We start from the raw sequence: 16,876 nt of genomic DNA, 5'->3' as shown, positions 1-16,876 counted from the left end.
TATATATTTAGGTTCAAGCTCTAATAGTTTGAAGAATTCATGTTTGGGGAGTGTTACTCTTGACCTATTTTTAGATATGCTTTTATAAAGAAATATGAAACCCTGGAACATGGGAGATAATAGCCATTCAGAAGTTTAAAATTGTCCATGTTATGATATGATTACATTTTTTCTGTTTGGCTGTTAATAAAATCTCAGATACAGAGTAGAATATAATAATAGTCACAGTTCAGTCCTTAAGTATTGAAGGTAATGTGATCTTGTAAAACAAGTTCTTTGTTCAGCCTATAGGCTGGTGGTTTATGGTATTTGAATTTTCTTAAAATCTTAAAAAATTTTTCTCGTTTTACCATCACATCAATTTAAGAATTATAACTCCTGATGAAGAAAAAGTTTTGGTTGTATAAATTATCTGTTCTTGACCTCTCCAAATTTTATGAAAATGTGTTGCCTTACCTGAATTTTTCTAATGGTAATTCTTCAGGTAACTTTTTAATGATTTTACTTTAGAAACTATGACAAATTAATGAATATAGTTAACAATAGGTTTAAATAAGTATGCATGCATTTCTATAAGGGTTTTAGAATTCTGAACAAGGATAATATGTTTACAGGATAGGAACTAGGAGGCAGCAGGTGGTGGCAATAGAGAGTATAGGCTTTGGAGTTATACAAACCTGGGTTTGAATTCTAGCTCTACCATTTTCTAGTTTTATTACTTTGAGTAAATTATGTGAGCTTTCTTACCATAGTTTCTTTGCTTGTAAAGTGGAGCTAATATACAGAGAATGTTTTGTAGTTTAGTCTGTAATCTATTGTTATAGTGCTTTCAGCACATTGAAGCCTACATGTTTTGGAAAGCTTCATTTTATGGTAAAACCCAAAGACTCATTAGTTCCAACTAGACTATCTAAATTTGTCTAGGAAAATTTGTAGAAAGATTATTGTTTATAGATTTTGAAATGTGGAGGGCATCTTATATATTCCAAATATATGAAAATATTATAGAGGTTGAACAAAACATTTTCTGCTCTTCTGACTATATAAGGTCTAATGGTAAAGAGAGACTTGGTATAGACTATCAGATTAGGTTATGAAAATGGGTATTGGTTTAATACATGAATTTGGTTCTGGACATAGTAGTCCTTACTGTGTATTAAACCCATCAATTCTCTTACAAAAAAAAAATTGGAGTAGGAATACCTTTGTTTTTAGTATCATTAAGTCAGTATAACTCCTTTAAAAAGCAAATAGGGTACTAAGATGCAAGTCATCAAGATATTTGAACTGATTTGTGTTCAATTTTTGTCTCTGCTTTGTAGTAGCTTTGGACTTCGAACAAGTCACTTAACAAGTCCCTTAGCCTTGGTTTCTTCATTTGTGAAAAGGCAGTAAATAACAAAAAACCTCGAAGGGCTGTTAGGATTAAACTTATAAAGTAGCTAGCAAAGTGTATGGCACACAGTAGGTTAATTTCAAACGTTAATTCTATTCCAAATATCATTTCTAAATGATCCTAAAGAGAAAGTACTAGAAGGATAATGTATTTGTTCCAAGTGACCTTGCATTCCAGGTGTAGGCTCTTGGGACATTCATAATAATGGCATAGTAAGCTATCACTGCCCTCTTCCCAGAGTTGCCTATGCAGTCTAGATATTTTATTGGCAATAAGATTGCTTCTGTTTAAATTCCATGCATTCTGGGGAGAGCACCAAAGTGGGCAATATTTTCTAAGAGAAAGCTCTAGTTCTTTGAAGTAAATAATGTTGCAGATAGTTGTTTGTTGCATGGTTGTCATATCAAGACACTGACACCACTGACAGAATTGTCAGACAGTTTGAGAGTGTAAAGTTTCTGTAATGGCAAAGGGCATGGAAACTCAGCAGTTTCTACCCTTCCAGATGGAAGTAGATTCTCGGGTTCTTAACAAGGGCTCGAATCTGCTAATGATACCTTCTGTCTCTGATCTTAGAATGTATCTGTCAACTTTTACCAGGAGCAAGTAATTGGAGCAAACAATTGAAGCACATTTTTGAGTGTTCACTGTGGGACAGGGTGAATTGAAAGATAATTTCTTAGGGCTAGCATCTTTCTCCTGGCCTGTATGTCAAGTCTGCCTTGGGTTCACTCCTGTACTGATTTGGTGAATCATAATGAGTGCCTGTAATAGAATAGTATATGGCAGTGAGCTAGGATACCACAGATGAGAGAAAGTACAGAATCTGGGTTATTTCAAATATGATTGTTTACAGTCAGTTTGCTGTTCTTTCATTGTAGGTATAAGATTCTTTGTACTTTCATTGAAATTGGGACATGTTTAAATAAATGAAATAATGTGTCAAGTCATTAAGTTGGAAAGAAAAGATCTTTGCTAATATGTTTATTATTTCTCTATCTGTCCCTTCTAAAACGTAGTCATCTATACACAAACACACAACTAAATTTTTATGAGTTCTTAACTTGGTATCTTTTCCCCTATCAGTGGCTTTTGATCGGGAAAAAAAAAAATCTCATTCCTGAGTTTCCTAAACCATTTTGAACTGTCCAAATTGCTAAGTAAATTTTTGGGAGCTGTCCAGCATGGACAACAAATTGCTAGTAACTGTCTTTACCAACCACACATTATTAGGTATTTATGACTGCAGTAGTAATGAAAGAGATCTGAACAGCCTTTCCCCCTATGCTGGATAATTAAATACAGTTGAATAGGAAGGAGACAATTTAGTGAAAAAAGCACTGAAATGGGGACAGGAAATTTGTATTTTGCCGCTAACTAGTTTTGTAACTTCTTTATGTTGGTTCCCTCTAGGAAGTAAATTTTTTTCCCTATCCATTTTATAAGGTTGTTAAGATCAAATGATGTGGGATGCCTGGGTGGCTCAGTTGGTTAAGCGTCTGCTTTCAGCTCAGGTCATGATCCCAGGGTCCTGGGATCAAGCCCCACATTGGGCACCCTGCTCAGCAGGGAGCCTGCTTCTCCCTCTCCCTCTCCCTGCCACTCCCCCTGCTTGTGTTCTCTCTCTCTCTCTGACAAATAAATAAATCTTTTTAAGAAAGGTCAAATGATGTAAATGGTATGTAAATTTAAAAACTTTGAAAAGTTAAAGTGCTGTGTGAATGCAAAGCAGTAGTCCTTAGTCCTTGTTGCCTGTCACCCTGTTTAACTTCAGTTAGTGTGTGGAACAAGCAATCATCTCTTTATGATGATGATCACTTGTCTGCTCTTTTTTTTTAAGAATGAGAGAGAGGGAGCCCACACACTCGAGTCGGACGTGGGGGTGGGCAGAGGGAGAGAGAAAGAATCTTAAGCAGGCTCCATGGCCACCCAGTGTAGTGCCTGATGCAGGACCCGATCCCATTACCCTGAGATCATGACCTGAGCTGAAATCAGGAGTCACTTAACTGACCGAGCCACCCAGACACCCCTACTCTTTTTTTTTAAGAAACTAGACTGCTCTAGGATAATCAGAGGAAAAAACTCTTGGGATTGTTTGTGTTTGCCTCCATTTCTTGTTTTCCTTTGTCATCCTCATTAAAGATTTTCTGTAGCATGGAAAGCTGGCAGCAGGATACATCCTTCAGGGAACGCAGAACCTAAAAGCTCAGTATCCTGGTATCTTTTATGATTCATTAAGAACAAAGCACATTTGAACCAGTCTTCCTGTTATCCAAACCCAAACTGTAACTTAAAAAAAAAACAACACCTTTTTATTATAATTTCAGTTTCATAGAACTATAAGAGCATAATGGACACCATATACCCATTACCTATCATCCAGCTTCAAAAATTATCAACTCACAGCTAGTTTTGTTTCATTTATGACTGTATATCCAGCTGGTTACTTTGAAGCAAATCTCAAACACCATAGTTTCATCTATAAATATTTCTGTATATATCTCTAAAAAGTAAGAACTCTTTCAGAATGTATAAGTACCATCTTTATCACTTCCTCCATACCATCAACTCTCCAGTTAATTCAAATTACTCTGATCATTTCACAGTTTTTTTATAGTTGGCTTTTCAAATCAGGATTCATATATTGCATTCAACTGATATATCGCTCAAGTTTCTTTTAATGTATAATTTCTCCTTCCCTTTCTTCTCTCCTTTTCTCTTGTAATATGTTTGCTCTGTAGTTTTCCATAATCTGTTTTGCTGATTGCATCCCTGTGGTCTTGTTTACCATGTTCCTCTGTCTCCTTTTTTGATTTTTTTAAAGAAAACTACAGGGCGCCTGGGTGGCTCAGTTGGTTAAGCGACTGCCTTCGGCTCAGGTCATGATCCTGGAGTCCTGGGATCGAGTCCCACATCGGGCTCCCTGCTTGGCGGGGAGTCTGCTTCTCCCTCTGACCCTCTTCCCTCTCGTGCTTTCTATCTCTCATTCTCTCTCTCTCTGAAATAAATAAATAAATAATTAAAAAAAAAAAGAAAACTACATAGGCACATAATATCTGGTTGTCACTCTTTATAATTTTGGCATCCATTCATGATCATCTGCTAGATTGATAATATCATTAAAGTTTGGCAAAATGGTGATACTCTAATTCTGCATTCTTCATTTCTTAGCTGGAATGCTTTTATAAACAGAAATTTCCTCTTATTGACTATTGGGCTACAAAGTTACTCTCATTTACAGTTTGTATAAGAAAGACACTCAGATAGTGGTCTCTAAATATCATTTCCAACTAAACAGAACCAGTGCTGTCTAAAGAAATCTGATTCAAAGTTTGAGGCAGAATTCTTTTTTTTCTTTTAAAACTTTTTTTTTTTTTTAAGATTTTATTTATTTATTTGACAGAGAGAGACATAGCAGGAGCAGGAACACAAGAGTGGGAGAGGGAGAAGCAGGCTTCCCGCTGAGCAGGGAGCCCCATGCAGGGCTCAATCCCAGGACCCTGAGTTCATGACCTGAGCCAAAGGCAGAAGCTTAATGACTGAGCCACCCAGGCACCCCTGAGGCAGAATTTTAAGGAAAGAGTTTCTCTGGATCATACCAGAAAGCAAGGAAGCTATGACAGGCTACTAGGGTAGTGTCAAAAACCAGGAGCTACCTTGAAGAGGCTCCCACTACCAAAGACAGTACAGTTAGAGCCCCAGTAGGAAGAATAATAACCGCAATGGATTGAAACACATCAAATATGTTAAATCCATGAGTTTATAATGATACTTAGGGGAAAAAAAAAAGACTTCATTGGTCACCTTTGAAGGATGCTTGGGAATGAATTCATTATCTTAAAAACTAATAAATATAGGAGAATGATCAAGTATTTATCCTGTCTTTCTTATACAAACTATTGATACTACTTTAATCATTTTTAGGCCTATTTGTGGACAAAGCTACGAAACTTTTTTTTTTAAGAAAGTACATCATGAGTTTATACTGATACTTTCAATTCGAATAATATTGCAGAGTTTTTATTTAACATTTTAAAATCTTGTTTCTCTTTTTTCTTATACTAAAGCTTTGTGTACATATACATTATATAATTTAAGAATAATAACATTACTAACAATATGATTACTGAAAGCAGTTGGATTTTTTTTTGTGTGTGTGTACTTCTTTTTGTCCTTAGGGATAAAACTCACCAAGGACATACAGTCAAATTACTGTATTTTATTTTATTTTTTTAAGATTTTTATTTATTTATTTGACAGAGAGAGAGATAGCAAGAGCAGGAACACAAGCAGGGGGAGTGGGAGAGGGAGAAGCAGGCTTCCCGCTGAGCCGGGAGCCTGATGTGGGGCTCCATCCCAGAACCCTGGGATCATGACCTGAGCCGAAACCAGACGCTTAATGACTGAGCCATCCAGGCACCCCCAAATTACTGTATTTTAAAGTTAAATATTTCTCTATGTGGTTAAACTCAATACACATTTAGATTCATATGTTTCATTTTTTGAGGAATGATTTAAAAAAATTTTTTGGTTTAACTTTCTTTCTAACTAATTGTGTTTTAAATCTTTGTAGATAGAACAAGATATATTCAGAGAAGTCTAGTTTCTGGCCCTTTCCCTTCTACCTTGTTCTTTCCTTCCTCTTAAACATAGTCATTTAAAGTTTTTTGTTTATTCTTCCATTAAAGAGTTGTAAATACAACATAAAATTTATATAAAATGTTTATGTAATATCTGTCCATGTATATTCTTTCACCTTTCTTTGATATAGCATCATACTATGTTTCTTCTGTCTTTTTTCATTTAACAATATATCATGGATATTCTATAGTAGTATTTATAGATATTGCTCATTAAACATTTTTTTAGAAATTTCTTTTAGAAATAGAAATTTTTAGAATACAAACTTCACCATTCCAACCCTTTTATTTTTAGGTGTATAGTTCAATGGCATTAAGTATATTCATCTTGTTATGCAATCATCACCACTATTCATCTCTAGCACTTTTAATCTAACAAAACTGAAACTGTACCAAGTAAACAGTAACTCCCCATTCTCCCCTCCTCCAAGCCCCTGGCAACCACCATTTTTCTTTCTCTCTGAATTTAACTACTCTTGGTACCTAATATAAGAGGAATCATACAATATTTGTCCTTTTGTGACTGGCTTATTTCACTTAACATAATGTCCTCAAGGTTTGTCCATGTAGCATATGCCAGAATTTCCTTCCTGTTTAAAGCCAAATAATATTCCATTGTATGTGTATACCACACTTTGTTTATCCACTCATCCATCAAACACTTGATTTGATTCTACCTTTTGGCTATTATGAATAATGCTGCTATGAACATGGGTGTAAAATACCTGTTTTAGTCCCTGCTTTCAATTTTTGGGGATATATATACCCAGAAGTGGAATTGCTGGGACATATGATAATTCTATGTTTAATTTTTTGAGGAACCACCATACTGTTTTCCATAGCAGCTGCTCCATTTTACATTCCCATCAACAGTGCCACAAACATCCCAATTTCGCCACATCCTTGTCAACGCTTGTTATTTTCTGGTTTTGTTTTTCTTTTCTTTTTTTTTAATAGTCATCCTAGTGGGTGTTAAGTTGCCCTCATTTTTTTTTTTTTAATCCAATTACTATTGATGGACATTTGGGTTGTTTTCAGTCTTTTTCTTTTGAAATCAAGGCTTGTCCTTATTCATCTTCATATGCCCAACACTCAACACAGTGCCTCACACATAGGAACTCTAAATAAACTGCTAAAAAATAAAATGTTTGAATTAATTAACAAACTTTATAAACTAAGTCCCGTAAGAGATAATAGTAGTCTTGGTCATGTTTATATTATACCTGAGCACTTAATCTCCTTTGGTTGTGAATAAGAAGTGTGCTTGATGGGGATGGTAATCCCAATACCAAAGGTACCATGTAACTATGAACACTCGTATTTTACTTTGCCTTTTGAGGGGTGGGGAGTAGCTAATCAAAGTGACTCAGAGCTTTGGGCATCGTGTGTTTGTACTTATAAGTGGTGTAATTAAGCAAAAGAACAGAGCAACCCATCTTTCCCATCTCTAAGTCTTTAATGTTCTTTCTACCTTAAATATTCTCTTCTTGATCTTTGTCCAAATTGTAATGGTTATACTTGATCCATTATTAAATAGGAAAAAAAAGGAGTGGATAACATTATTTATGGTATCACCCTGTTTTTGTTAAAAAATGTATATGTGTGTGTTTATGTAGAGTAAGTGATCTGGAAGGATTTTCATCAAGGCCAACAGTGGTTTTCCTGAATTAGCACAATTTACGTTTTCTGTGTCTTATTAATGTTTGTTTTTTTTTCTGTAAGAAACACATGCTTTTAAAATAGTAAAATTAGTGCAGAAACTTTATTTTAATAATCATTCTTTTTTGTTTAGTTCTCAGTTACAGTGCCCAGGAGTTAGTATTTATTAAATATATTTTGATTCAGCGACTGAAACACAAGGAAGAACTTGGTAAATGCCACAAAAAAAAGGCATAAAGTGCTAAGGGGATTTAAAAGAGAGAAGGATCTTCTACTAAAGGGATCAGTTGTAGAGAGTATTTGAATGGGTCTTGAAAGATTTTTTTTTTGTCTTTTGTAAGAGAATAGTGTAATATACTCCTATGTAGTAGTAATTATTAACATTTTGTGGGTAGGCTTTTTAGAAAATGAAATTTGATTGCAATTCATGGTTTATATCGTCAGAATACATGCATTATCAGATTTACTTCCCTTATTGTCTTTTGTTTGGGTTTACTATTAAAAAGGTGGTTTTCCCGAAGCAAACAACCATCTAGTGAAGTGGCTTGAGAAGTCTATTGTGTGACAGGGAAACCAGTCAGGAATTAAGAATCTTCTAAATTGAAAAATGTACATACAAGCAGTGGAGGATTAATAGCATTTAGTTATTTCTGACTTTAAGGAAATAAATAGCTTTAAATTTTTTCTTTGATTTTCTTGTGTGACAAATCACTTTAAAGGAATACCTTTAAAATACTTATTTGCAATAGAAGTGTGGTAGAATTTTGTTTGTAAGGTTTTATCTTTTGAGAGAGATCATAATTCAGAACTGTTCATGATGTTTGAAATACTAAAACTTCCTTAAAAGTCTAATTTTATGGGCTCCTCTGGGAATTCCCCTTTGACTTAAGAAGATAAATGTGTTCCTCTCATAATGGCAAATTTCTGTAAACCAATTTACTGAAATATTGTTGGAAAGTATTTAGTACACTATCTCAAGACATTTTCTTAAAATTAAGATTTGTAGAAGAAAAATCTGTAGGATTAAAGGTATTTTTCAACCCTAGAATTTTTTAATACAAAATAATTCTTAAAGTTTTAGATCTTATTGAGAATTTATTTTTACAGAAAAGGAGTTTTTTTTAAATCACTTGAAATTATCTTAAAAAGTTGTTTTTGAATAACTTCTTATTCTAATTTGGATCTGAAATAGAATGAATACAATTTTTTGAATTTCCAAGGCCATTCCACATTTGGTTTCACATTTAGTGAATTTAGTCATAATATTCCCAAACGCAGTAGGGTACAGTTTCTATGGTTACCAGACCCTTTGTAGAGTGACAAAGATTGGAATTCTGATTCTCATGAGTCAAATTTTGGCCTTTGACTCTGTCCGCTTTTCATACCCCTTGCTAAGCTTGGGCTGTTGCTGTGCTTGAAGGCTTGTCAGCTATCAGGTTCCTATGGTAACAGGAATGGAAATTTGAAAGAAGAAAGAGAATGGGAGCACAAAGGCTTGGTTGATTTGAATTTGAACAAAGAATGGAAGTTTCCGTGTAGAGCACCTTTGTTGTAGAAACCAGAAATTTAATTTTAGAAAGTTACTTTTCAGTTTGTAAACTTCCTATACCCTGGTCTTGATTTAGTGAACAAAAAGTATTACTATTTAAGGAGGTACGCAGCGGGAATCTTGAAAAATTTAATCAAATTGTTTTTCTGTTTGATAGAGCTTTAATAGTATTATCTGATATATTCTCAACTTTACAGTATTCGGGCTCCCTCTTTTAACTTTGATTTTGCTGAGGTTAAAAATTGTTAGAGTTCAAACCAAGGCAATTTGCTTATTTGAAAAATACTAATATTTCTGTTTTTATATAACTGCTTTATTGAGGTATACTTAGTGTACAACAAAGTTGACCCATTTAAAATGTTCAGTGTTTTGACACATGTATATACCGTGAAACCATCAACACAATCAAAATAGAGAACATTTCCATTACCTCAAAAGCTTTCTTGTATGGCCTTGTAGTCTATCTGCCTCTTCACTCCCTGCTCCAAGCAACCACTGATCTGTTTTCTGTCACTGTGGATTAGTTTTCATTTTCTAGAGTTTTATATAAATGTAATCATACAGTATCTACTTTTTTATGTCTGGTTTCCTTCACCCAGCATAATAGTCATCAGTACTTTGTTTTGCTTTTTAATAACATCATTCTAGTTGACTTTCACTTGTTGAGAACAGGGCATTCAAATTCAGCAGGGTTCCTTAGGCCCACCATATAGGACTGCTATAGCTGTTAACTTGCAACTCTTCTCAAATTCCTTTTTTTTTCTCTCTCTCTCTCTTAAATTCCCTTTTAAGCTTTTACTGGGTCCTGTATGCTAACAATTTTATATACTACTATTTATATGTTATTAAGACCATTTTACAGAGGAGAAACCTGAGGTTTAGAGAGGTTATGTGGAAAAAATTGGTTAAGTTCAAGGGCTCTAGATAGGAATGCCAGGGTCTTGACTCTTGGGTCTGTCTTTGTAGCTCTGTGATCTTGGGCAAGTTACTTAATTTTAATGTCTCATTTTCTTCATGTGTATTATAAAATGTAATTAATAATTATCAGAAGGTTTAAATGAGATAATGTGTATAAGGCACTTAACTGCCTATCCGTTTAGTGCCAGTAAATGCTGCCAGCTGAGATACACAGCACAGGGTACTTATAGCTGATAAGTGGCAGGAGCATGAACTTGTAGCTTTAGGCTCATTGCAGGCAGCACAAAATAATCACTCAAATCAATTTTATAATTCATCTATAATTCACAGATGGAGGTTTTACTAACATAGTAACATAACAATATCGGATTGGTTGGTATTTTATGTGTTGCTAAGTACCAAGCAAGTTTTGAGACTTAAGACATACATATGCATTTATGTATGATGTATGTACATACATCATCAACATGTGAATATAATAACATTTTTAACTTTTAATTTTTTAAAATATTTATTTATTTGACAGAGAAAGAGCCAGCGAGAGAGGGAACACAAGCAGGGGGAGTGGGAGAGGGAGAAGCATGACTTGAGCCGAAAGCAGATGCTTAACGACTGAGCCACCAGGCGCCCCTTAACTTTTTTTTTTTTTAAGATTTTATTTATTTATTTGGCAGAAAGATACAGAGAGAGAACAGGTAGGCAGAGAGGCAGGCAGAGAGAGAGGGAGAAGCAGGCTTCCCACCGAGCATGGAGCCCAATGCGGGGCTCCATCCCAGGACCCCGGTATCATGACCCGAGCCGAAGGCAGTCGCTTAACCAACTGAGCCACCCAAGTGCCCCTGAAGTTTTATAGTTTTTATATTTTACATTAAATCCATGCATCATTTCTGAGTTAATCTGTATAAGGTATGGTTCATTTTCTTAAGTATCCACTATTCAGCACCATTTGTTGAAATAACTGTATATCCTTTCACCATTGAATTGCTTTTGCTCCTTTCTCAAAAATTAATTGTTCATCCTTATGGTGGGTTCTCTATTCTTTTTTTTTTATTTTTTTAAAGGTTTTATTTATTTATTTGACAGAGAGAGAGCCCAAGCAAGGGGAGAGGATAGGGAGAAGGAGCTCCCTGCTAAGCAGGAAGCCCAATGTGGGGCTCAGTCCCAGGACCCTGGGATCATGAACCCAGCTGAAGGCAGATGCTTAATCAAATGAGCCACCCAGGCACCCCTTCTCTATTATGTTCTATTGATCTTTTGTATCTGTCTCTCCACTGATAACCACACTGTTTTGATTACTGTTAGCTATATAGTAAGTCTTAAAATTGGATAGCATGATTCTTCCCAATTTTTTTTCAAAATCTGTTCTTTTGTTTTTTTCCATATAATTTAGAATAAACTCATCTTTATCTACTAAAAGTCATGCTGTGTTTTGGGAGAAATTTCATTAAATCTGGAAATCATTTGGGGGAGAATTGGCACTTTAATGTTGAATCTTCAACCCACGAACAGTGTTGTTACTTGTTGAACTGAGTCCTCCTAAAATGTGTATGTTGAAGTTCTAACCCCCGGTACCTCAAAATGTGACCTTATTTGGAAATAGGATCATTACAAATGTAATTAGTTAAGATGAGGTCATACTGGAGTAGGCCCTAATTCAATATGACTGATGTCCTTAGAAAAGGGAAATCTGGACACAGACAGACACACAGAGGGAAGATGATATGAAGAGGCACAGGGAGAATGCAGTGAAGATCGGATGTATGCTGTCACAATCCAAGGAACTACCAGAAGCTAGGAGAGAGACTAGGAGCAGATCCTTCTCTTGCACCTTCACAGGGAACATGGTTCTGCCAACATCTTAATCTCAGACTTCTAGCTTCCAGAAATGTGAGACAGTGAATTTCTGTTGCTTAAGCCGCTCAGTTTATGGTACTTTGTTACAGCAGCCCTAGCAAACTAATACAGTGTGTGTCTGTTCATTTATTTGTATTCCTTGATTTATTTTGTCATCACTTAACAGTTTTCTGTATATGAGTCCTGTACATGTTTTGTTGAGTTTACACCCAGGTGTTTCTTTTTTCTTTCTTTCTTTTTTTTTTTTTTGTGGTTATAAGTGTATTGTTTTAGTTTTCATGTGCTCTTTATAAATAGAATACAGTTTTATATAGAAGTAGAGTTAGGCCAGGGCACCTGGATGGCTCGGTTATTTGAGCATCTGACTTTGACTCAGACTGTGATCTCTGGGTCCTGAGATCGAGCCCTGTGTGGGGCTCTGTGCTCAGTGGGGAGCCTACTTCTCTCTCTCCCTCTGCCCCTCCCCCTGCTTGTGCTCTCTCTGTCTCTTTCTTAAGTAAATAAATAAAATCTTAAAAAAAAAAAAAGAAAAGAAATAGCATTGGGGTGCCTGTGTGGCTCAGTGAGTTAAACATCCAACTCTTGGTTTTGGCTCAAGTCATGATCTCTGGGTCATGGGATTGAGTTCTGTGACTGACTCTGCACTCAGCAGGGAGTCTGCTTGGGATTCTTTCAGTCTGCCCCTCTCCCTAGCTCATGTGTGCTCTCTCTCCCTCTTTCTTTCAAAATGGACAAATAAATCTTTAAAAAAAAAAAAAATAGAGTTGGGGTTTTTTGGTATGTTTTTCTTACATCCTGCAGTCTTGCAGAACTCACTAATTCAAGGAGGTGTTCTTTGTGGATGCCTTGGGATTTCCTATGTAGGCAGTAATGTTAACTGCACATAGGAACAGTTTTATTTCTTTTTCCAATCTCTACACCTTTTCTTTCCTTTTCTTGCTTTATTGTGTGTTGGCAGGATTTCCAGTACCGTGTTGAATAAGAGTGGTAAGAGCAGACATCCTTCCCTTATTTCCAATCTTAGGGGTAAATATCCATGTTTTGCCATTAATTATGATAGCTGTAGGGTGTTTGTAGATGTTCTTTATCAAGTTGAGGAAGTTACTCTCTATTTCTAATTCTTTGAAAAGTTAAAATCATAAGTGCTTTCTCTGCATCATTTGGTATGATGTGATTTTTCTGTTAGCCTGTTAATATGGATTACGTTAATTCACTTTTGAATATTGAACCAGCCTTGAATTTCTGGAGCAAACCCTATTAGGTTGTGATATATAATGCTTTTAATATATATTTGGATTTGCTTTGCTACTATTTTGTTAAGGACTTTACATTTATGTTCATGAGAAATAGTCTGTAGTTTTCTTTTTTTGTATTATTTTTGTTTGGTTTTAATATTAAGCACCCCTTGCTTCAAAGAATTAGTTGGGGGGCGCCTGGGTGGCTCAGTTGGTTAAGCGACTGCCTTCGGCTCAGGTCATGATCCTGGAGTCCCGGGATCGAGTCCCGCATCGGGCTCCCTGCTCAGCGGGGAGTCTGCTTCTCCCTCTGACCCTCTTCCCTCTCGTGCTCTCTATCTCTCATTCTCTCTCTCTCTCAAATAAATAAATAAAATCTTTAAAAAAAATAAAAAATAAAATAAAATAAAATTTTCAACATATTAAAAAAAAAAAAGAATTAGTTGGGATGTGTTCCTTTCTTTGCTATTTTCTTGAAGAGATTGTTTAGAATTGGTGTTAATTATTCCTTAAATGTTGTTAGATTTTATCTATGAAACCATCTGACCTCAACATTTCTTTTTCTAGAGGTTTTTAACCACAAATTCAAATTCTTTAGTAGTTACAGAACTATTAGATTATCAGTTTCATCTTGGGTGAGTTTTGGTAGTCTGCCTTTGAGGAATTGGTCTACTTCATCTAAGGTGTCTAGTTTATGTGCATAGAGTTGTTTGTAATATTCCCTTACTGTCTTTTTAATGCCTACAGAGCCTCAGTGACATCTCTTTTATTCTTGATATTGGTAATATGTGTTTTTCCTTTTTCTTTAATAGTCTTATCAGAAACTTATCAGTTTTATTGGTAGTTTCAAAGAACCAGCTCTTATTTGAGATTGAATCTGTAGATCATGGTAGGGAGTATCACCATCTTAATAACATTGTCATTTAATCCATGAATATGGATGTCTGTTTATTAGGTCTTCTTCAGTTTCTTTCAGTAATACTTCATTGTTTTCTGTCTTGCACCACACTGGTTAACTTTATTCCTAAGTATAGGATGCTATGCTTTCTTTCTTTCTTTCTTTCTTTTTTAAGATTTTATTTATTTATTTATTTGAGAGAGCAAGAGAGAGCACATGAGATGGGGGAGGGTCAGAGGGAGAAGCAGACTCCCCGCTGAGCAGAGAGCCCGACGCGGGACTCAATCCCAGGACTCCAGGATCATGACCTGAGCCGAAGGCAGTCGCTCAACCAACTGAGCCACCCAGGCACCCAAGGATGCTATGCTTTCTTTTTGATGCTCTTAAAAATGGAATTTTTTCTTAGTTTCCTTTTCTTTTTTTTTTTTCAAATTTTTTTATTGTTATGTTAATCACCATATATTACATCATTAGTTTTTGATGCAGTGTTCCATGATTGATTGTTTGTTCATAACACCCAGTGCTCCATGCAGAACGTGCCCTCTTTAATACCCATCACCAGGCTGACCCATCCCCCCACCCCCCTACCCTCTAGAACCCTCAGTTTCTTAGTTTCCTTTTCTATTGGTGATATTTTAAAATTTCATTTAATATATTCCTGGAATGTAGAAATACAGATGAATTTTGTCTTAATTAATTTTGTATCCAGTGTTCATAGTAAATTCATTTATTCTAATGGTTTGTAGATAATCTTGGCTTTTCTTTGTAACAGATTTTATTAGTCTGGTTCTATTAGAAGACAGAAGCACTCAATTATTTAAACAAGGAAAGAATTAATAAGCTAGTATAGGAGAGTATTTATAAGATAGAAAGCTCAACAGGGTTCTCTGGGGCAGAGGGACAGTCTTGGAAGGTACAACCAGACACCAAGGCTCAGACCTTAATTATAGGTGATGTAGTCGCAGCTCAATGGATGGCAGAGAAATTCACCGGGTTGGCTGGGCCAGAGCTGGTCCATACTTGCTGGGCAAGGAGGAAGCAAGTCTTCAGGACATGGGCAGGTGTTAGCTGGTGATTGAGCAAAAAGAGGGAGTCAGGGCACTGCTGCAGGTAGGAGGCCTCAAGCATCCAATGTCCATATTGGAAGGGCTGCAGGAAGGGAGTCACCAAGCTATCCTGTGATTGTGAGGCTACTAAAAGACCTTTCTGGGCACATGGTGGGACAGAGCATCATAGATTTTACATTTGCACTGCTGCCTGACTGTGCAGCAACCACAACCAACAAGGAAGCCCTTTTGCCCTGCAGTCTTCCTCCAACACTCTGTTGAGAAAGTTTAAACTCATGCTTACTATAAAGGAGAAATGGTGAAGTGAATCCCATCGATTATCATAGACCAGGTATTGAGGGGTGAATTTGGAACAGAGAGAGAAAAGTTTGGTAACTGGAACACAAGTCATCTATGAGTAATGATAGTTTCTTTCTTTCTGATCCATGTACCTTTAATTTTTGTATTTCTTTCCTTCTAATTCTTTTACCTTTTATTTCTTTTTCTTTTTTTACTGCCCTGATGAGGACTTTCAATACAGTGTTAAATAAGATGGTGATGACAGGTACTTTTGCCTCATCCTTGATTTTGGGAAGCTTTCAGTAATTTACCACCATGTATGAGGTTTGCTGTGGTTTGATGTATGTACTTTCCAGAAGATTTGAGGAAATTTCTTCTTACTCTGCAAAGAGTTTTCATAATAAGTGGGTGTTGAATTTCATCTAATACTTTTACTACATCTATATTATTAGTGGATCATGCGATTTTTTGCCCCTTTTTCTGTTAATGCCATTAATTACATTAACTGGTTTTTCAGATGTTAATCAGTGTTCTATCCTTAGGGAAAATAGTTCATTTGGTGTGGTGTATTACTCCTTTTTTACACATTCTGGATTAATTTACTGATACAAGTTTTATATCTATGATCATGAGGAATAATTTTTCTTCTTAGATAGTTCCTGTTGGGTTTTGTTATAAAAATTAGGATGATGATTTCATTAGATGAATTGGGAAAGATTCCCTTTTCCCCCTTTTTAGGAAGAGTTTGTGTGAGATTACTGCAACTTCTTGATTTGATGTTTGACAGATTTTTCTAGTGAAGCCATCTTAGCCTAGAGTTTTCTTTGGGGGGAATCATTTCTAATAATGGATTAAGTTTCTTTGTAGATAGAAGATGAACTTTTATGAGTTTTGGTAAATTGTGTTTTTTTTCCCCAAGGCATTTGTTCATTTTATCATGTCAAATTTATTTATTTTTTAAGATTTTATTTATTTGACAGACACAGTGAGAGAGGGAACACAAGCAGGGGGAGGGGGAGAAGGAGAAGCAGGCTTTCTGCTGAGCAGGGAGCCCGATGTGGGGCTTGATTCCAGGACCCTGGGATCATGACCTGAGCCGAAGGCAGCACACGACTGAGCCACCCAGGCGCCCATCAAATTTATTATTTATGATATCTACATTATTTTTCTAGTAATGTTCTCTCCTTCATTCCTGATATTGATAATTCAAGTTGTTTCTTTTCTTGTTATTGCCTTCCTTATACATCCCTAAGTTTGGCCATTCTTTTTCTAGTTTCTTGAGATGGAGCTTAAATCATTGATTGTTTTCAGGCTTCTTTTCTTTTCTTTTCAATATTTTATTTATTTAGGGCACCTGGGTGGCTCAGTTGGTTAAGCGACT

At 35.7% G+C, this 16,876-nt stretch overlaps 1 protein-coding gene across 3 annotated transcripts in view; it reads left to right on the top strand.

Moving 5' to 3' along the window:
- FZD3 (frizzled class receptor 3) overlaps window positions 1–16,876 on the top strand; it is a 101,795-nt gene that overhangs the window by 9,384 nt on the left and 75,535 nt on the right. The window lies entirely within an intron of this gene.

Source organism: Callorhinus ursinus, unplaced genomic scaffold (assembly GCF_003265705.2).
Source record: "Callorhinus ursinus isolate GAN/ISIS: 27379988/994484 unplaced genomic scaffold, GSC_fseal_2.0 scaffold4, whole genome shotgun sequence".
NCBI lineage: Eukaryota > Metazoa > Chordata > Mammalia > Carnivora > Otariidae > Callorhinus > Callorhinus ursinus.
This window is presented reverse-complemented; position numbering and strand designations above follow the sequence as displayed.